At 45.5% G+C, this 21,729-nt stretch overlaps 1 protein-coding gene across 4 annotated transcripts in view; it reads left to right on the forward strand.

Moving 5' to 3' along the window:
- The window catches only part of TMEM266 (transmembrane protein 266), a 144,938-nt gene that overhangs the window by 44,110 nt on the left and 79,099 nt on the right, over positions 1 to 21,729 (forward strand). Inside the window, exon 2 of one of the 4 annotated variants that reach the window (XM_054450085.2) lies at positions 9,393 to 9,483. The exons of the other annotated variants lie outside the window; for them this stretch is intronic. The gene's annotated coding sequence lies outside the window, so the exon portion shown is untranslated. The remainder of the gene's footprint in view (positions 1 to 9,392; positions 9,484 to 21,729) is intronic. 4 annotated transcript variants of the gene reach the window in all.

A 21,729-nucleotide genomic window follows, 5' to 3' on the forward strand; every position in this document is an offset into this window, starting at 1 on the left:
AAATACAAAAATTAGCTGGGCATGGTGGTGCACACCTGTAGTCCCAGCTACTTGGGAGGCTGAGGCAGGAGAATCACTTGAATCTGGGAGGCAGAGGTTGCAGTGAGTCAAGATCGCACCACTGCACTGCAGCCTAGTGACAGAGTGAGACTCCGTCTCAAAAAAAAATGCCAGGTGCGGTGGCTCAGGCCTGTAATCCCAGCCCTTTGGGAGGCCGAGGCGGGCAGATCACGAGGTCAGGAGATCGAGACCATCCTGGCTAACATGGTGAAACCCCGTCTCTACTAAAAATACAAAAAATTAGCTGGGCATGGTGGCAGGCGCCTGTAGTCCCAGCTACTTGGGAGACTGAGGCAGGAGAATAGCGGGAACCCAGGATGTGGAGCTTGCAGTGAGCCGAGATCACGCCACTGCATTCCAGCCTGGTGAAAGAGTGAGACTCTGTCTTAAAAATATATATATATATATATTTGGGAGTCATCGGCAAATAGACCTGCACTCTCCAATATAGTAGCCACTAGCCACGTATGGCTCTTTAACTCCAAAATGAATTAAAACTAAATAAAATGTAAAATTCAGTCCCATAGTCGCACTAGCCACATTTCACATTTCAAGTGCTCCATAGCCACATATGAGCAGGGGCTACCCTATTGGACTGTGCAGACATAGAACATTTCCATCATCCCAGGAAACTCTACTGGATAGCGCTGATATGTCTCGAGATGCGGTGAGATTTCCAGGGCAATGGATGGAGAAACGTGAGCACTTAGAAGTTGGGGGCTGGGCACGGTGGCTCACGCCTGTAATTTCAGCACTTTGGGAGGCCAAGGCGGGCGGATCACGAGGTCAGGAGATGGAGACCATCCTGGCTAACACGGTGAAACCCCGTCTCTACTAAAAATACACAAAAAATTAGCCGGGCATGGTGGCGGAGGGTGCCTGTAGTCCCAGTTACTCTGGAGGCTGAGGCAGGAGAATGGCATGAACCCGGGAGGTGGAGCTTGCAGTGAGCTGAGATTGCGCCACTGCACTCCAGCCTGGGCGACAGAGCAAAACTCCATCTCAAAAAAAAAAAAAGAAGTTGGGGAGATGCAGAGATGTGGCCTATAAAGGAGGAGAAACTCCAGGAGAGGGTGGATTCCTACATGTTGATAAAGAAAGTGTGTTAAAGGGAAGGGACTGATTCACTCAGTCAAATGCTGCTTTTAGGCCAGGGAAATTAAGGATCGAGAATTGATGAGTAGACTTAAAAAGTAGGTCCTCGGTCACCTTGACATGATCAGTTTTCAGAAAGTGGCAGCAAAAGCTCATGTGAAGAGAATGAGAGAGGAGTTGGGGCCAGCACCTGTGCACACCTTTTCAAGTGAATGTGCTGTGAAGGAGCTCAGGAGTAGGGTGATGCTGGAGGGGTTGTGATGCTGCTAAGGGATGTTTTTAGGATAGGAGGAGTAATAGAGCATGTGTGAAGCACTTGGGATCAACCCGTTGGAGAGGGAGAAATTGATGATGCAGACATGGGTGGTGGCTCCTGCCTGTGGTCCCAGCTACTCAGGAGGCTGAGGCAGGAGGATCACTTGAGTCCGGGAGTTCAACATCAGCCTGGGTGATATAGTAAGACCCCATCTCAAAAATAACCAAATAATAAATAAAATTGATGATTCAAGGAGTGAAGAGGGACAGTTGAGAGACCTGTGTCCTTGAGAGGGAAGGGTAGATGGGATCTAATCCCCAAGCAGCAGGGCGGTACTTGGCTGGGATACAGAGAACTCATCCATAGGACGGAGGGGAGGCAGAGTCAATGACCACACTGCAGATAAGAGGGAGGCTGTGATGGGGGAGCATGTGGAGATTTGCTCATGATTGCCTCGATTTCCCAGGGAAATGAGGAGGTCATCAGCTGAGAGTGTGAACAGAGGCATTGGATGTGTGAGGAGAGAGGAGAAGGTGTAAAGTAGTCATCCAGGAAAGAGGGAGATTGGTGGGATTAGGGGATGGCAGTGGCATTGCTGGGCTGTCCCACAGGCCTGATTGAAGTTTGTGTTCCTGTCAGAGCCAGCTTCCAGAATTAACTGTTTTGCTTCTGTGTACTCACCTGTGCAATCTTTTCTTATTGAAAGTTCTGGCCAGGCACGGTGGCTCACACCTGTAATCCCAACACTTTGGGAGGCCGAGGCAGGTGGATCACGAGGTCAGGTTCATAGCCTGTCCTTAAAATAGAATAGAGTTCAAGACCAGCCTGACCAACATGGTGAAACCCCGTCTCTACTAAAAATACAAAAATCAGCTGGGCGTGGTGGCTCACACCTGTAATCCCAGCTACTCAGGAAGCTGAGACAGAAGAATCGCTTGAACCCAGGAGGCAGAGGTTGCAGTAAGCAGAGATCGCGCCACTGTACTCCAGCCTGAGTGACACAGCGAGACTCCATCTCAAAAAAAAAGGAAAGAAAAAGAAAGTTTCATTCCACTTCACTACTCCCTTGTCAGCCCCACAAACCATGGTCCTCCAAGGCACAGCCTGGGGTCCCCCTCTGAGGCTTCCCTGGAACCTCTTCCCTTTCATCTCCCTGGTGTCTCTATACTTTGCTCATCCCTTTCTCGAATGCTGATCATGTCACTTTGTCATTATTTGCTGACATGTCTGTTACTCTAAGGCGGGGATCAGAAAAATTCTTCTGTAAATGGCTAAATAGTGAATAGTTTAGGTTTTGTGGGACACATGGTCTCTGTCGCACTATTCAATCTGCCACTGTAGTACAAAAGCAGTCTGACAGTATATAAATGATTGGGCATGGCTGTGTTCCAGTGAAACACTGCTTACAAAAACAGGCAGTGGGCTGGTTGTGGCTTATGGGCCGTGATTTGCCAACCGCTGCTCAAAGAGATGGCAGGGATGATGTCTCCATTATCTCCATAGTCCCCATACCTGGTGTGGGATCTGGGCACCAGGCAGGGGCTCAGGAAATGTTTGAATGGATGAGAGATGAATGGATGTGCTAGAGTAGGTGGTTAGGCCTGCCAAGATGTGTACATTATAGACAGCGTTCCCTCCTATAAACAGGTTCCAGCAGATTTGTCAATGGCCAGTTTTATTACAGTAACATTGTGTACAGGGAAGGTTTTCACATGGAAACATGAGCCTGGATACCCAGGAAAGATCAAATGTGGCCTCACGTTCTTCTGCGTCCATGCTAAACTGCCACCCGGTCTAGCAACCTCTCTCCTCCAGGTTCCCAGCTGCACAGGTCCCCAGTTTAGCGGGATCAGGCTTTTCACAAACAAGCCCTCTGTGTTCATCCTCCCTCTGCACTGTTTCTGTGTTCCTCTCTGCCTCCCATCCCCCAGCCCCTGCAAAGAATAAGTACCCATCAGGTACCTGCCACGTGCACGGCATGGTGGGGGAATCAAAGATCTGCACTGAAGGAGCTCACAGTCTGGTACATCCTACTGGGAGTGCCCTCTCCCTACCCATGTCGTATTCACAACTGACTTCCTTAACTGCCCCCCAAACCATCTGATTTCCCCCATCCTTTCTACTTTTTTTAAATTGACAAATAAAAATTATATATATTTATAGTATACAACATAATGTGTGCTTTTAATTTGTTTTGTGTTTTTGGTTTTGGGGGTTTTGGTTTTTTTAGAGACACGGTCTCGCTCTGTCACCCAGAGCTGGAGTGCAGTGGTGCAGTCACAGCTCACTGCAGCCTCAAACTCCTGAACTCAAGCGATCCTCCTGCCTCAGCCTCCAAGTAGCTGGGACTTCAGGTGCTTGCCATCACACCTGGCTAATTATTTTATTTTTTATTTTTGTAGAGATAGAGTCTTGCTATGTTCCTCAGGCTGGTCTCAAACTCCAGGCCTCAAGCAATCCTCCTGCCTTGGCTTCCCAAAGTGCTGGGATTATAGGTGTGAGCCACCATGGCCAGCCTACAACATGATGCTTTGAAACATGTATACATTGTGGAATGCTAGATCAAGCTAATTATCATATGCATTACCTCACATACTTATTTTGTGTGTGTGTGTTGAGAACACTTAAACTCTAGTAATTTTCAAGTATACTATCTATTGCTATTAACCATAGGCCCCATATTGTGTTCTTTCCTACTTCTTCCAAGTCCTGCTCTCTAGTGGGCTCTTGGGTATGAGTTGATGGTGGATGTTATCTTCCCAACCACACGTAAACTCACAGAGCACAAGGACAGTAGAGTATGCTTTTGTTTCTTCTAGATTGTCTCTGTCCCATGGAAATATAAACCATGTATGCCATTTAAAATTTTCTAGTTAGCACATTTTAAAAAGTGAAAAGAAACAGGTAAAAATAATTTTAATATCTTTTATTTAACCAATATATCCAGAGTATTATTATTTCAACATGTAATCAATAGAAAATATTATCAATGAGATATTTTGCGTTCTTTCATTCATACGAGGTTTTCAGTTTCCAGTGTGTATTTTATACGCACAGCACATTTCAGATGAGCTAGCTGCATTTCAAGTGCTCAGCAGCCAGGCGTGGCTAGTTGCCCTCATACCAGAGTATGTCGCTCACACAGGGCACATGGTAAATGTCTAATAAGTGACTGCATTGAGTACTTCCTGTGAGGTGCCTTACACTTACATTCTAATCCTCATAGCACCATTATGAAAGAAACTGTTCTGCCCATTTTCCATATGAGCAAACTGAGAGTTAAGAGCTTTCTTGCACCCAACAAGTAAGTAAGTTATAAAGTTCAGATTTGAACCCAACTCTGAGTCCAGAGCCTGTCCTTAAAATAGAATATTCAAGCCCTGGAAAATTCTTTAGAAAATTATTCAACGTGTAGCTCCATAAATATCACTTGTGTTCCCAGCACCTAGTCATGTGTCAGCCATGTCCCAGGGGCTCAAATATAGTATTTGAATGAATTAATCTGGTCTCACATTACAGATGTGAAAATTGAGATCCAGAAAGGGAAAGAGAGTTGTTTAGATCATTCAAAAGGAGGAAGTCTGCGCTAGAACCCACATTGCTGATTCCCACTGCACTACTCTTATTCCATATCCTTCTGTCATCCCAAGAAACCATAGGAGTTCAACATCTGAAGCTTTCTTTGCTTTGGGGGGAATATTTTAGCAGGCTACCCTCTTCCCTTTGTCCACAACCTCAGAACTTGCCATACATCGTCCTTTTTCATTCTCTTCCTTTCTCCTTACTCTGGCTACCCAGCAGCCTAAAGGGTGGCAGAGCAGCTGAGCCTGGCTACGTGAGGCTCCAAGCGAAGCCTGCAGAAACAAGCAAAGCTCATTGCACATGGGCACCACCCCCAGCTTCTATCTCAGGGTCATGCTCTGTCGTGACAACTTGAGCCATTTCCCTGGCAGGAGGGCAGCACGAATCTCCGAGAGGGTCACACTAACCTGCAGCCCGTGGCTGCCTGCCATGCCTGGATGCCTGGCATTGGAGCCTGGTTGCTGAGGCACCCTCGGGCTTGCTCAGTGCCCAGCCAGTCAGCAGCCTTCCAGGGAACTCCCAGCAGTCTCCTCCAGACAGGGTCACAAGAAATGTCATAGATTGTAGAAGCTTAGAACTGAAAGGGAATTTAAAGATCATTCATCCCAGTGCTTTTCAAACTGTAATGTCTTATAAATCTCCTGGGGATCCTATTAAGCTGCAGATTCCTGATTCACTGGGCCTGGGATGGGGTCTGAGGATTTGCATTTCTAATGAGCTCCCAGGTGATGCCAGTGCTGCTGCTGGACCTGGGACCACACTTTGAAAAGCAAGGATCTAAAAAATCAAGAAACACAGAGGGCTTCTTTGTGAAGAGCCTGGTCCACTGAACTGGGGGCCTGTGCACCTGGGAACCAAGAGAAGAGAGGTAGCTAGACAGGGTAGCAGCTTAGCATTGATGTAGTAGAAGGCAAGGCCATCTTTGATCTTTCCTGGGTATCCAGGCTCATGTTTCGGTGTGAAAACCTTCCCTGTACACAATGTTACATCCTTGTCACCCTTTTGTTAGAGGTGAGAAAACTTAAGTGTGGGGGAGATTAATTAAATTCAGGGTACAAGTCTCCTAAGTAATAACTATGGTGCTAACTGTATTTACTATCTGTAGAAATTTTTGGCACTCATCATAGACTACTTTAATATCCTCTTCTTCCAACTAGACTGTTGGAAGCAAGGCTGTATCTTACTCTCCTGTGTATCTCCCTTTGGTCCCACCCGAGCTGTGGAAAGCACATTACCTGGGATTGGGTCACCTGAGAAGGTGTTTGTGTCAGATGTTCCTGGGATCAGAGGCACAGTGGAATGAGCCCCAAGTTGGAACCAGAAAGACCTCAGCAGGTAGCAGACCTGAAGTGCAAGGTGAGGCTGGAAGTGGAAACAGAATGCAGGAGTTGGCAAGCTGTCCACAGGGTCAGGTGGAGTTGTTCTGAACTCAGTCCATGGATTGAGAGGGAAGGCTGCTGGCTCACCTTGTTATGTGGTGCCCAGGGCATGAGAAAGAGGCAGTGGGGCCATTTTTCAAGCAAGGAGCCAGGCCCAACACCAGGTTGCTCCCAAGGCTCTAGGATTTGTTGAATAAATGCACAAAGAAAGGCCAAAAAAGACACAGCAGTGATAATTAAACATTTTTAAAGTCTCCACGTGCTCAGCAATGATTACACACTTTCTGGCACACTTCAAAAGTGGCAATAGCCAGGTGCAGTGGCTCATGCCTGGGGTCCCAACAACATGGGAGGCTGAGGCAGGAAGATTGCTTGAGCCCAGGAGTGTGAGGCTCCATGAACCATGATCCTGCCCCTGTACTCCAGCCTGGGTGACAGAGTGAGACTTTGACTCAAATAAGTTATAAAAGTGGTAATGACAGGCTTTTCTTTTTTCTTTCTTTCTTTTTTTTTTTTTTGAGACAGGATCTTGCTCTGTTGCCCAGGCTGGAGTACAGTGGTGTGATCATGACTCACTGCAGCCTCAACTGCTGGGCTGAAGCGGGAGCCCGGCTAGTTTTTTAAATTTGTTGTGGAGACAAGGTTTCACTGTTTTGCCCAGGCTGGTCTTGAACTCTTGGCCTCAAGCGATCTTCCTGCCTTGCCCTCCTAAAGTGCTGGGATTACAGGTGTGAGCCACCATGCCTGGCCAGGTTTTTCTATTTGAGTTAAAAATCAATTTTTCTTTTCTTTTCTTTTCTTTTTTTTTTTTTTTTTTTTTGAGACGGAGTCTCACCCTGTCGCCCAGGCTGGAGTGCAATGGCGCAATCTCGGCTCACTGCAATCTCTGCCTCCTGGGTTCAAGCGATTCTCCTGCCTCAGCCTCCCAAGAAGCTGGGATTACAGGTGCACGCCACCACACCCGGCTAATTTTTTTTTGTATCTTTAGTAGAGACGGGGTTTCGCCATGTTGGCCAGGCTGGTCTCAAACTCCTGACTTTGTGATCCATCTGCCTCGGCCTCCCAAAGTGCTGGGATTACAGGCGGAAGCCACCGCACCATGCCAAAAGTCAGTTTTTCTTTAGATCAAGCTTGTCCAACCCATGGCCCACGGGCCACGTGCAGCCCAGGACAGCTTTGAATGCGGCACAACACAAATTCATAAACTTTCTTAAAACATTATGAGACTTTTTTTGTGATTTTTTTCTTAAGCTCATCAGCTATCTTCAGCGTTAGTGTATTTTATGTGTGGCCTAGGGAAGGCAAAAGATTGGACACCCCTGCTTTAGATGTTAGTTAAGTTGGATCAGAGCAGACACAAAGCCTGCTCTGTTCAGAGCAGACACAAAGCCAAGTCAAGCCCATAGACATGGACTGCCAAACAGTGTTGCTCAATAGGTGCTGGAGGTCAAATAGGTGTGGCCTAGGGAAGGCAAAAGATTGGACACCCCTGCTTTAGATGTTAGTTAAGTTGGATCAGAGCAGACACAAAGCCTGCTCTGTTCAGAGCAGACACAAAGCCAAGTCAAGCCCATAGACATGGACTGCCAAACAGTGTTGCTCAATAGGTGCTGGAGGTCAAAGATTACCCAGGTGTATCTGTCTGCTGTGGTGCTTATTTTCCCAAAGGTAGAAAAAGAATATGATGAAATGACAAGCCACAGTCTGGGAGAAAATATTTGCAAAACACACATCTGATAAAGGAATTATGTCCAAAATATATAAGGAATTCCTAAAACGCAACAATAAAACCAATAGTCCAATTAAAAAGTGTGCAAAAAATCTGAATAGACACTTCACCAAGGAAAATATACAGATGTCAAATAAGCATATGAAAAGATCTTCAGCATTGTATCAACAAGGAAATGCAAATTAAAACAACAACAGGATGCTATTACACCCCTGTTAGAATGGTTAAAATCCAGAACACCGACAACACCAGATGCTGGTGAGGATGTGGAGCAACAGGAACTCTCATTCACTGCTGATGGGAATGCAAAATGGAACAGCCACTTTGGAAGACACACTTTCGCAGTTTCTCTCTTTTTTCTTTTTTTTTTTTTGAGGTGGAGTTTCACTTTTGTTACCCAGGCTGGAGTGCAATGGCATGGTCTCGGCTCACTGCAGCCTCTGCCTCCTGGGTTCAAGCGATTCTCCTGTCTCAGCCTCCTGAGTAGCTGGGATTACAGGTGTGCGCCACAATGCCCAGCTAATTTTTGTGTTTTTAGTAGAGACAGGATTTCACCATGTTGGTCAGGCTGGTCTTGAACTCCTGACCTCAGTGATCTGCCTTGGCCTCCCAAAGTGCTGGGATTACAGGCATGAGCCACTGTACCTGGCCCAGCCATATACTCTTGTGTCTGTTAACCTGTTAGCCAACCTTTGGCTACCCTCTCCCGCTTATCTTTGCTCACCTCTAGTAAACACTATTCTAAGCCAATAGATCTTAAATGTTCTTACCACAATAAAGTGATTCTCCTGCCTAAGCCTCAGCCTCCCAAGTAGCTGGGATTACAGGCGCCCACCACCACGCCCAGCTAATTTTTGTATTTTTAGTAGAGATGGGGTTTCCCCATATTGGGCAGGCTGGTCTCTAACTCCTGACCTCAGGTGATCCACCTGCCTCAGCCTCCCAAAGTGCTGGGATTACAGGCGTGTGCCACCGTGCCCAGCCAACACTTTGGCAGTTTCTTACAAATCTGAACATACTCTTACCATATGACCTAGTAATTACACTCCTTGGTATTTACCCAAATGAGTTGAAGTTGATGACTGTACAAAATCCTGCACCTGATGTTTATAGCAGCTTTATTCATAATTGCCAAACACTGGAAGTAACCAACAAGTTCTTCCATGGATGAATGGGTAAACAAACTGTAATACATCCATACAATGCAATATTGATCAGGAATAAAAAGACATGAGCCATTAAGCCATGAAGTGATATAGAGAAACCTTAAATGCCTCTTTTTCATTTAAAGTGAAAGAAGCCAATCTTAGAAGGCTACATACTGTATGATTCCACCTATTTGACCTTCTGAAAAAGGCAAAGCTACAGAGACAGAAGAAAAGGTCAGTGATTGCCAGGTATTCAGGAGGAGGGAGGGAGGAATGAATAGGTGGAGCACAGAGGCTATTTAGGACTATATCTCTACTGTTCTGTATGATGCTCTAATGGTGAACATGTGACATTATGGATCTGTCAAAACCCATAGAAGTAAACAACACAAAGAGTGACCCCTAATATAAACTATGGACTTTAATAAATAATAATATATCAATATTGGTTCATCAGTTTTAACAAACAAATGCAACATGTTAAAAATAGGGGAAACTGTAGAGGCTGGGGAAGGGTATCTATGGTAATGCTTTGTACTTTCTGCTCAATTTTTCTGTGAACCTAAAGTTTCCATAAAAAATAAAGTCTATTAATTTTTGTAATGTGCTACCAAATTATTCCAAGAGAAGATCAGTTGCTGGATGATTGCTCAGCCACGTTTCTCCTTAGGCACAAAGATGACCTTGCACATCTGCTGCGGATGGCACCTCCACCCAGCTGTCCCCAGCACAGCATTGACTTGTCGAGAGCTGTCCTTTGAGTCTGATGGATTATTGAGACTTTTTGAATGCAGGAAGCACACTCATGGGGCCATCCGAGGGCCTTGCATTATTTTTCTGCCTTTGAAAAGCCACTGAACTAAATTTGGCAGATAAAAATGTGCCTGAGAGATTTCTTTCTTAATTTGCTGATTATGAGCCCTGACCTTAAGGAGCTTATGGTCTAGAGTAGATGGTATGTGAGTATAAACCACTATAACACAAGGTAAACTATGATTCATAGTCTGGGAGAGGTACAGTTGAAGTGGGCAGGAGAGAGAGGAAATCCAGCCCCTCTCCACTGGCCTCAAGTGGAAGCAGTGACACCAGTTCTGAAAGTTTGGATTGGAGGGCCAGGTAGGAGTGAGACTCCTACCCACTCCTATGAAATATGTTCTGGGCCAGGCGCGGTGGCTCACGCCTGTAATCCCAGCACTTTGGGAGCCCGAGGCAGGCAGATCATGAGGTCAAGGGATCGAGACCATCCTAGCCAACATGGTGACACCCCATCTCTACTAAAGATACAAAAATTAGCCAGGTGTGGTAGCAGGCGCCTGTAGTCCCAGCTACTCGGGAGGCTGGGGCAGGAGAATCGCTTGAACCTGGGAGGCGGAGATTGCAGTGAGCCGAGATCACACCACTGCACTCCAGCCTGGTGACAGAGCGAGACTCCGTCTCAAAAAGAAAGAAAGATGTTCCAAGCAGAGAGAATTCCATAAGCAGAGGCAGAGAGGTGAATAATTGTGTGTGCACATGCACTAGGAACAGATAGGTGGCTGGAGCACAGTGTAGAGAAGGATGAGGAATGGCTTAAAAGGCTGGGGCCAGATGGTGGAAGGCTCTGAATTCCTGGCCAAGGAATTGAGAGCGTGTTCAGTAAGCAGTAGGAACCTCTGCGGGTTTGAGTCAGGGAATGAGCAGATCACACTGCGCTTCAGAAGGGTCACCAGGTGGCAGCGTATAGGATGTGCCTGAAGCGCCAGGCGCGGTGGCTCATGCCTGTAATCCCAGCACTTTGGGAGGCTGAGGCGGGCGGATCACGAGGTCAGGAGATCGAAACCATCCTAGCTAACACGATGAAACCCCATCTCTACTAAAAATACAAAAAATGAGCCGGGCGCGGTGGCAGCTGCCTGTAGTCCCAGCTACAAGGGAGGCTGAGGCAGGAGAATGGCGTGGACCCGGGAGGCGGAGCGTGCAGTGAGCTGAGATCGTGCCACTGCACTCCAGCCTGGGCGAAAGAGCGAGACTCCAACTCAAAAAAAAAAAGAAAAAGAAAAGGATATGCCTGAAGCAAGATGCCCAGCAGTGAGAACACCCATCAGGAGGCTACTTCAAGGCAGTTACAAGGACCCAGACAGTTGGAAGCTGTCTCTTCTGCCTCTGCACTCCCACAGCCCTTTATCAATACTTCTCTTAGGTACTTACCAATTTTTACCTTATCTACATTTTTAATTAAAAATAGTTGTAGTTCATTATAAAGGAAAATTAGACAGTATAGAAAGATATAAATAGTTGTAATCCCACCATCCATTAAATACTGTTGACACTCAGAGTGTGTCTGTCCTTTCAGATATCTTTCTATAGGCCAGGCACAGTGTCTCATGCCTATAATCCCAGCACTTTGGGAGGCCAAGGCAGGTGGATGGCCTGAGCTCAGGAGTTCAAGACCAGCCTGGGAAACATGGCAAAACCCCATCTCTACAAAAAGTACAAAAATTAGCTGGGTGTTGTGGTACACGCCTGAGGTTCTACCTACTCGGGAGGCTGAGGCAGGAGGATCACTTGAGCTGGGAGGTGGAGGCTGCAGTGAGCCAAGATTGCACACTGCACTTCAGCCTGGGTGATAGAGTGAGACCCTGTCTCAAAAACAAAAACAAAAAACTCAGATATCTTTCTATATACATCACACTATATTGTTTTGTTTTGCTTTTATAAAAGGTAACATACTTTTAGAACCTACTTTTTCAAATTACTGTATAGTGGACATCTTTCCTTGCCAGTATATCTAGATTTTTTATAGTTTTTTGTCTTTTGTTTTCTTAAATTGTGGTAAAACGTATATGAAATTTACTGTTATGACATTTAGCACATCCACAGTGTTGTGCAATCATTACTACTATTTAGTTCCAAAACATTTTCATCGCCCCACAAGGAAACCCCATCAAAGTCACTCTCTCCCACCAGTCCCTGTCAACTACTAATCTGCTTTTTTATCTATTCTATTTCTTATAAATGGAATCACACAATATGTGGCCTTTTGTGTCTGGCTTTCACTTGCCATAATGTGTTCAAGGTTCATCATGTCTAGATTTGTTAATAGAAATATCCCTTGTTGGCCAGCCACAGTGGCTCACGCCCATAATCCCAGCACTTTGGGAAACCAAGGCAGGAAGATTGCTTGAGCCCAGGAGTTTGAGACCAGCCTGGGCAACATAGTGAGACCCCGTCTCTATTTTTTTAAAAAAGAAATATACCTTGTCTTTTTAAAATAAAGCATGCTCATAAACAAAAACTACTGAGAGCTCCCCTCAAGAACGCCACCTCCCTAATTTTAACTGCTGCTAATTACCTAGGATCTAGCCATCCAGACCTTTTAGATGATTGGGAATTGATAGGGAACCATCAAGTTGCTGCTTTCTTCCAACATATTCTGTCTCCTTCGCTTTCCCATCACCTGATGTGAACGTGGGAAGATGTCTTAGCTTTTCTAGTCACTTTCAGGACTTAGGTTCATTTTCAGATGTTAAAACATCCCATCTAAATCAAAACTTTGGTCTCTCATCCCACTGGCAGACCAGCTCTTCTGCTCTGGCCCCATGCTCTCTGCTCTCTGGCTGGTGAAAGGTGCTTTTGTAAGTTCCCTAGAAACCCACCGCCTGCGTCCTGGCCACTCCCAATGCCCCTAGGGAGGGGGTTGCATGCCCCATTCCACTGGACATTCTGCCTAACTTCTTGGGGCTGCCTTCAGTTCTCACTTTTGGCACTGTGTCCCTGGGATTCTCCTGGCCCTGGGAGGCCACCTTCTTGGGTGGGGGTCTGTCAATATGCCCAGTTATTCACTTGGCCTGTAGGAAGGCCTTAACTAGACAGGGTGCTTTTCATATTTGTGGCCATCCTGCATCATTCAATATGTATCCCTTCTATATTTGGGGAAATTCCCACATTTAGTCCATCTACCCATGTGCAGCCAGGATGCAGCTATGTGACCTCTGCCAGCCAGATGAAGCTGTGTGCCCTCAGATTTGGAGGGAGATGTTGGTGTGAGGCAGTGACCACAGTGATGTTTTTACTGGAGCAGTGCTCAGCATATGCTCGGTGTTCCTGACTTTCTATGCCTGGCTTTCTCGCTCCCCCGCCCCACCCCCCACATTCAGTGTTCTTTAAAAATTTATACTCGTTTAAATTAATGAGTTGAGTTTTCACTAAGAACTAGCACCACATCCTTGCTTAGCCTCGCGGTTACAGGCAGCCTGCGCCCACTGCAGCCCTCTCTCCTCGCCCTGCCATCGCCCACTGTGCCAGCCAGCCTGGGAGTCTGGCATGGGTTCCTCTGCTTACGCACATCCCCAAGCTCCGGGAGACACACACGAAGCTTGTCTAAGATCCTGCTCCCTGTTCCTCTGCAGTCTTGTAGTGTGCTGGGCCGATAAGGCTCCGTAGGTTACCCAGAGGCAGATGCCAGACTCCCATACTGCACGCAGCCTCGCAGTGGCTCTCTTGGTTCTCACCTAGCTTAAGGGAAAAGGTATGCACCCCTCCCTCATCCTCAGGGAAGGGAAATGCTCACATTCTTTACTCCTACAAATCCCCTTCAGAGACACCGTCCTGTCCCTCCCCCTCTCCGCCTCTTCCCTCCACTCCCCTCCCTCTCCTCACTAATGAATCTAGCGTTCTCTCCTGCACCCATCCGGAGTGGGGGTTGCTGGACCACCTTGACCATCATCAGTGTGTTCCAAATAGAGATGGTCTGGCATTTCTCTTTAGCAAGTGTGAGCTCTTACCACCTTTGTCCTTATCTTTTTTATTTTTTATTTTTTTCTTTAGGTCATCTGCAAAACTCTAGGACAACAGGAAAAGTCTCATTCCAGATCCTGTCTCTCATATATTTTCTGTACATAGGGATTGTCAAACATATGTCATCCTGTAACCTGCTTGTTTATTTCCTATTACGTTACAGACAACTTTTCATGTTAATGAAAATAGCACATCCTCATCTATTTTTAAAAATCAGCCATTTTTTGAAGTATAATTTATAAACAGTAAAGCACATCTTTTTTTTTTTTTTTTTTTTTTTGAGATGGAGTTTCGCTCTTGTTGCCCAGACTGGAGTACAGTGGCGTGATCTTGGCTCACTGCAACCTCCGCCTCCCGAGTTCCAGCGATTCTCCTGCCTCAGCCTCCTGAATAGCTGGGATTACAGACATGTGCCACCAAGCTTGGCTAATTTTGTATTTTTAGTAGAGACGGCATTTCTTCATGTTGGTCAGGCTGGTCTCGAACTCCCAACCTCAGATGATCTGCCTGCCTCGGCCTCCCAAAGTGCTGGGATTACAGGTGTGAGCCAGCACGCCCAGCTGAATCCATCAGGGTCTTAACACTTGATGCATAAATTTGACAGTGTGTACGTTTTTTTTTCATTGACAAGCTATTATTAAATCGACTTTGTACCTTATACTGATGGCTTCTCAGAGACAAGGTCATCACATGCCGTACCACCATGTTGTATACCAGGATCAAATGAAACACTATGGCAGTGCCTGAGGTGGTCAGTCATTTTGTCTTTATTTACACGTGGCAAAACTGGGCTCCGACTAAGAGATTTGCCCAGTTTTACAGCTGCCCAGTCTGGGACCATCTCCACACCCACCTCCCACATAGCCTGGGTTGCTTATTAAGAGAGCCCAAGCTGGTGTTTTGATCAGTTTGGGTCTTAGAGTGGTTTTATTATGTTTCCTGACTCTGAACACAAGCCCTGATGAGAATATATCTGCCGTTTGTTTTGAATTGAAGGGAGATAAGAAAGGGCCACTGAAGCTCTAGGAATAGACTCAAGGCTAGGAACTTCTGGAGGTGGAGAAGGATTTTGTGAGAGGAGACAAGCTGGGAATGGCAGTGGGTCCACAGGAGGATCAGCAGAAGGAGAGAAGACTGGAATGAACTGAGGCCTGGAGGTGTTTGTAAAATTAAAGAGAACTTGATTGTGGTCCTTGAAGGAGGGACATGAAAGTAGAGGCGATTTCAGGTCGGACCGTTACTTAGGCCATTGATTCTCAGGTGGAAACGCAGGTTCCTGATCTCCTTGCTCAGAATCTCTAGGATGGCCCAGGAATCTACATTTTAAACATGCTCTCCAGGTGGTTCTCAGGCCTGCTGCAGCTGGAGCCACTGGTAGATACCATTGGCCTCAAGGCCAGAAAGCTAACGCTCTTTTATGACTCTTGCCACTGACCGGATACATGGTTCCAAGTAAGGCCAGGTTACTGCACCCCTGGGAAGATCCACAGCCTTTTTGATTGTGTGGCCCACACTGACCTCCTCCTGGCTTAATCTTGTCCCATCTTCTCTGAGCCACTCAGCTGGCCTTCAGCACATATCATCTTCAGTCATTATTTACATCGTACTGCCTTGGGCCCTCCATTCTAATGAGATTGAAAACTTGAGGCTGGGTTTGGTGGCTCACGTCTGTAATCCCAGCACTTTGGGAAGCCGAGGCAGGCGGATCACTTGCAGTCAGGAGTTTGAGACCAGCCTGTCCAACATGGTAAAACCCCGTCTCTACTAAAAACACAAAAATTAGCTGGGCCTGGTGGGCACCTGTAGTCCCAGCGACTCGGGAGGCTGAGGCAGGAGAATCACTTGAACCTGGGAGGCAGAGATTGCAGTGGGCTGAGATTGCACCACTGCACTCCAGCCTGGGCATCAGAGCGAGACTCTGTCTCAAAAAATAAAGAAAGGAAGGAAACTTGAGGGCAAGGGTTGCCTTAGACTGCTTTGCATCTTAGTGCCCAGCCCCGAGCTCTGCACTTACTAGAATCTCCATAAATGCCCATTACCTAAGGAGCCCTAATCAATAAAATGGCCATCAGTGATGTAGAGACCTTGCTTTGCTTTCCCTCCAGTTTCTACCCTTTTGGAAGAAATGATGTTGGTTAGAAGAAAGGAAGATCCTTCCGGCATCCCAGGAGATTTATGTAGAGTGTCATCACGTAGTAGCATCATGCAGGGGGACAGCTCCGAGTGGGGAGCCTTCCATGAAGACATGGGTTCTTCAGAGAGAGGTGTTAGTGAGTGGCACTTCCTCAACTCCTAGCTTAAAGCAGGCCCTACCTGGTGCCAAGGGGCGTTGTGCCACTGGTTTTCAAATGAAGCACTGCCAACACTTTAACCCTCGTCATCATGCAGTGACCTGTGATCTATGAGGGGAGACTGACTTCCCTGGGAATGAGGACAGGAAAGCACTACACCGGAGGGGCAAATCCAGGAAATCCTGGTGCCACCTTCCCAGAGTTTCTAGTGCTATGTGGGGGGGGCACTAGCCTATGTATTGATATACTAGTCATTAAAAGCGAATGACTCTTCCTAAAATTCTTCTCCTTTGATAATGATTTTTATCTACTTGGTCAGGAACACTATCAGATTTAAGCCTGCCATATTTGTACCCACTCTACTTGCCAGCTTGTAAGTCCTGGAGTGTTAGGAGGGGAAGGGCACACACTTCCCAAGGTTTAATCTCAAGGTTATGCTATTGGTTTAGTTTAGGGGGTTAGGGTTTATGGCAAAAAAAGAAAAGAAAATAGGGTCTCAGGGGAACTAGCTGTTGCTGAAACAATTCATAGAAATATTGTGACGGGGGCCAGGCACGGTGGCTCAGGCCTGTAATCCCAGCACTTTAGGAGGCTGAGGTGGGTGGATCACTTGAGATCAGGAGTTGGAGACCAGCCTGGCCAACATGGTAAAGCCCCATCTCTACTAAAAATACAAAAATTAGCCAGGTATGGTGGCGAGCCCCTGTAGTCCCAACTACTCAGGAGGCTGAGGCAGGAGAATTGCTTGAACCCAGGAGGTGGAGGCTGCAGTGAGCCGAGATCGTGCCACGGCACTCCAGCCTGGGCAATACAGCAAGACTTGGTCTCAAAAAAAAAAAAAAATTAATTAAAAAAAGAAGAAAAAGAAATATTGTGATGGGGATAGTTCCCAAACTGGCTACATATTTTCTTTTGTATAAGGATATCTGTTACTATTTTTGCTTTTGCCATTGTCCTCCATTTTTCAGATTTTTACTACAGTGCTCTGTGGGGAAGAGGGTATAATTAAGCAAGTATTTGAACTTAAATAGTCCACAGCCACCCTTCAGAGCTTGTGATTTAAGATTCTCCCCTCAAAAGGGAACTTTCCTACTTTGCTGTGAAGTGTGAATTGTTAAAGCCCTTTAGAAAGCAATTTCATTTTAACTATTAAAATTTAATATACATTCTCTTTAGCCCAGTAATGTCACTGGGAATCTATTCCACGCAAATGAAAATACCAGTATATAATGAAATGTGTACAAGAATGTTTCTAATAGCATTTTTCACAGTGGCCCCCAAAAAAAAATCTAAAAAGAAACTGTATCAATGGGGCAATTTTTAACTAAATTATGGATCATTTGCACCATGGAATATATTATACAGCCACTAATAAAAGAATGAATTAGAGTTTTACTACCTGACTTGGGGGAGGGGGATTTCTACAAGATATTGTCAAATGGAAAAAGCAAAAAGCAGATAAGTGTGAATAATACATATTAAAAATATATAATGAACTATTTTTGTACATAATTATATAAGCACAAAGAAAAGAAAGGAAAAATAGGCTGGGTGCAGTGGCTCACGCCTGTAATCCCAGCACTATAGGAGGCCAAGACAGGCGGATCACTTGAGGTCAGGAGTTAGAGACCAGCCTGGGCAACATGGCAAAACCCCATCTCTACTAAAAATACAAAAATTAGCTGGGCATGGTAGCATGCCCCTGTGGTCCCAGCTATTCAGGAGGCTGAGGCAGGAGAATTGCTTGAACCTGAGAGGCAAAGGCTGCAGTGAGCCAAGATCACAACGCTGTACTCCAGCCTGGATGACAGAGCAAGACTGTCTCAAAAAAAAAAAAGAAAAAGGATAAGTAAGGAAAGATATACACAGATTAACATTGGTATGTGTTTTTGCATGCGTATGTATATTAAGGGACTACAGCATGAGGCAGGTAACGTGGGGCAAGCAGGAAAAATAGAAAAACAGACTCCACTAAAACATGAATTTCATGATAATCAATTTATATAAAGCTGTATATATGCATGTGTGTGTATATCTGAAAAAGGAAATTAGAAAATATATAAATCTTCACTAACTGGAAGGGATGTCCATATATATTGCTGAGTGATAAAAGCAAATTGCAGGGTTGATTTTATTTTGTTCAATACAAACCCACAAATATCAGCCTATAAATAAGAGTATATGCTTGCTTAATTCTGAGCAAGGATTTCTATGCCTGGGTATTAACATAGGGACCTCAAGTGAGGACAGAGCAAGGAAGTCAAAAGATTAAGGTGGAAGCTGCAGAGAGGTTTAACTTTTATGTATTAATATATATATAATACAAAGATATATATACCAATATATGTGATATAAAATGTATTATTTTATGTGTTGCAGTGGGCAATTGTCTATAATGTATCAGTGCTCTATTGCCACAATAATCTCATACAACAAACCACCCTAAAAACTTGGTGGGCTTAACAAAACAAGCCTTTCTTGGTGTTCATTTTTTTTTTCTTTGAGATGGAGTCTCACTCTGTCACCCAAGCTGGAGTGCAGTGTTATAATATCAGCTCACTGCAACCTCTGCCTCCTAGGTTCAAGTGATTCTCCTGCCTCAGCCTCGTGAGTAGCTGGGACTACAGGCACTCACCACCATGCCCAGATAATTTTTGTATTTTTAGTAGAGATGGAGTTTCACCATGTTGGTCAGGCTGGTCTCAAACTCCTGACCTTAAGTGATCTGCCTGCCTCGGCCTCCCAAAGTGCTGGGATTACAGTCATGAGACCCCACTCCTGGCCAAAACAAACCTTTAACAGGTGGCTGAAGCAAAGAAGGAGATTGTGCCTGCCAGCATGAGGAATCATTAGTTAATCATTAGTTACAGAAGTTTACAGCTCTCAAAACACTCCTTGATAGTCTTTCAGTATTCTCACTTCTTTGATGTAAATGTCTATCTATGCATCTGTCTCTATCACTAGCCCATGAGTTTTTGAGTGCTGTGATAATGTCTCGTTTATCTTGATAACCTGAATGTTTAGTATAGTTCCTGGAACACAGAAGGTGCTAAAAAGTGACTGAAGAATGAATTGAGAAACAAACCAAAAAGCCCTTTATTTAGATCATGAGTCTGTGGGTCAGTGATTTAGGCTAGGCACAGCTGGGTGGCTCTTCTGGTCTTGGCTGAGCCTCTCTCACACATGCCTGGAGGGCAGCTGTTGGCTGGCCTTAGTTGAGGTGATTGGGGCAATGACCATCCTCCAGCAGGCCAGCCTGGGTATGCTGTCATGATGATGGGAAAGATGCAAGAGAGGACAGGCCCATTCATGTGAGAGTTTTCATATTTGCTTACAATCTATTTGGACAAAGCAAGTAGATTTGCTTGGTCAACCAAATGGCCAAGGCCAACCACCAGGTAAAAGGGTAATGAAAAATTACATGACAAACGGGGCATTGATACAATGCAGGTAAAAAATGGGATCTTTTTTTACAGTCTTACCATATGTAGTATGAAAAGTATTGAAGAAAGAGGACTTTTCCCCTCCATTTACCAAAGAATAGTTACTTGCCTGGTGCCATGTAGTATTCAATGGCAAAGTTAATTATATCTGGGTTCCTAACATATTGTAGTTAATAGCATGTAAAGCAAAAGATTAATTTGGAAATTTACAAAGTGTTTGAAATGTGGTATTTATACTTAAGATTTGCTTGATTGAGGGGAGGGTTAGAGATACTGGGGCAGCCAATGCAGCCCTAGCTCATTGTTGGTGATTCTCAAAATCATAGATATTTGAGTTCTCCAGAAACTCTGCAGAATTCTGGAGGGAAAATGACATCAGGCTGGGGCTGAGGATTGCTTACTGGGTGGCATTATTTTCAGCCTAGGCCAGCCAGGGGCGAGGAGCCAGTGGATCCTTTGTCTCAGTGGGGTCACTTACGGAAGTGTTTGTTAGGGAAGCTCAAAAGTGGAAAAAAGATATTGAGGGGAAGGGAAGAATTACGATAATTGTCCTTTTGGCTTTCTGAAAAGAGTAACTGAGTAATGATGGGTGATTTGATTTTGCGTAATCTTGTTTTGTGTTTCCCATGCTGCATGAGACCAGTAGTAATTGACAGACTACATCACTAAGTAAGTGAAAAAGAGCAAACAATAGAAAGTTAAAGGGGTCCAGAAGAGACCTTGGCTCACCTAGAGATGAAAGCCACTGTGGGCTCTCTGCCCATTCATTTAGCAGATTTGCAGCTAATAATTTTGCAGTAGACTGGAGATTGGAGTGGGAGAATGCTCAGGTGTGTGATTGATTTTCTTCATTTTAGCTCCTTGTTAATGGAGTAAAATATTAGGGGGTCAAGGTAACAACAAGGAGGACCAGCATCTGTTGTACAGAAACCTTTCTCATCAAGCACAAGAAATACAACCTTCTCCTCCTGGGGGTGTGGAACATGATGTCCATGAAACATGCCAGAGCTCAGTGGCTTCTCCCTAGGAGCAGATTCTAAAGCAGGCTTTATGATGTTAGAACTGAACCTCACATGCATGCAATGCTATCTCCACGTAAAAGAACCCCAAGGTTTTGTGAGAGCACATGCTGCCTGCCACTCACCAACATTTGGCCAGTCTTGTTTAGGGACCCAGAAAGCTTATCTCAGCTGAGCCTCAGAACCACATTAGAAGTGTCCAAACCTGGTCTAGCATACAATTAGTTACCTATGCCATAGTCCCTCCCTGCTTCTTCCTTGCTAAGACAACCAAGATTATGTTTATGGAACCAATATGCCTATCCCCAAGGGATGAATCTTTTTTTTTTTTTTTTTTGAGATGGAGTCTTGCTCTGTCGCCCAGGCTGGAGTGCAGTGGTGTGATCTTGGCTCACTGCCACTGCAACCTCCGCCTCCTGGTTTCAAGTGAGTCTCCTGTCTCAGCCTCCTGAGTAGCTGGGATTACAGGCGTGTGCCACCATGCCTGACTAATTTTTGTATTTTTAGTAGAGACAGGGTTTCACCATGTCGGCCAGGCTGGTCTCAAACTCCTAACCTCAGGTGATCTGCCCACCTCAGCCTCCCAAAGTGCTGGGATTACAGGCGTGAGCCACCGTGTCCGGTCCCAAGGGATGAATCTTGACTGGACTAGGCTCACATAGCACCCCTAACCCCCTTGGCCAGCTGCCTATTGGCCCAGGCTCATTTGCAGCCCTGTCCTAGCTCTGCCCAGGGAGACATCAGGAAATGTTGTCTGGAGAGCTTAGAAAGATGCCTCCTGAATAAAAGATCAAAGCCTTGTAAAGAGAAAGCCTTTGATTCTTTCTTCTTGTTTGGGAGTTGGTGTGAGGATGTGCAAGCTGGAGCTGTAGCAGCCGTTCTGCAACCACAGGGAACAAGCATAAGGAATCCACCACACACAAGATAAGGGGTATGGAAGGATGAGAAGAG

Source organism: Pongo pygmaeus, chromosome 16, assembly GCF_028885625.2.
Source record: "Pongo pygmaeus isolate AG05252 chromosome 16, NHGRI_mPonPyg2-v2.0_pri, whole genome shotgun sequence".
In the NCBI taxonomy this organism is placed as follows: Eukaryota; Metazoa; Chordata; class Mammalia; order Primates; family Hominidae; genus Pongo; species Pongo pygmaeus.